Raw genomic sequence first — 965 nt, 5'->3', positions numbered from 1 at the left:
ACTGCAGGTTTCCCTAATCTTATAAACAGTACCTTTGCACAATAACTGAAACCAGCCCACTAGCTAGTACTTACCTCGCTCACCTGATTGATTACTTAATAGAAAAAGCTGTGAGTAACTTCTTTACAACAGTTAACATTTATTTACACATTAAAATTATTTACAGTTAAAAACAAGTTGGGGAAAAAGCGACACAAACCCTCTAAATTAACTAAATTGGAAGTATTTGTAAGGATGGACGAGATGACCGTCACAGAGTAGAGCATGCGCACAACGGTGATACGTTAATAGTAATCCACATGCAGATTACATTTGGTCTGGGAGCTCTTTGATTTGGCAAAGAAGTGATTAAGGAGGGTTTACTGCTTCACTATGTTTACTTATGTTTAAAAATGCTGAAATTTCTACCCTAAAAGATGTTCATATAGATATGAAGATATAGATACTTTTAAGTATACGCAACTAACTTTAAATAATGTAATAGTGCCTCTCACACAAACATATCTATGCTACATACTCACTTCCCTTTAAGTAATGGTATCACTTAAACTACTCAGCTGGAATATAATATTTGTGGTATGGGAAATCAGGCAAAAAGCATTCAAATAATGGACTACCTCAGCAGACTTCAAGCAGACATGTTTATGACAAGAAACCCATTTAACTGGTGTGAAAATCACAACACTGAAGTCACCTCGGGTTTCCCATGTATCTTTGTCAACTATAACTCCAGGAAAACAAGAACTGCTGTCCTCGTTCATAATACAATTACAGTCACTCACAACAGTACAATCGCAGACACAGATGGATGTTTTGTAATGTCAATACTTATTCCCCCCTGACAATAGTGAATTTCACATAAATTCTTCTCTATACTTAATAACCTACCTGGCTCAGAACACATAATAGGAGGTGACTTTAATGCTGTGCTCATAAATATGGACATTAAGATTATAAGCAAAACT

This window comes from Astatotilapia calliptera, chromosome 8, assembly GCF_964374335.1.
Source record: "Astatotilapia calliptera chromosome 8, fAstCal68.1, whole genome shotgun sequence".
In the NCBI taxonomy this organism is placed as follows: Eukaryota; Metazoa; Chordata; class Actinopteri; order Cichliformes; family Cichlidae; genus Astatotilapia; species Astatotilapia calliptera.
This window is presented reverse-complemented; position numbering follows the sequence as displayed.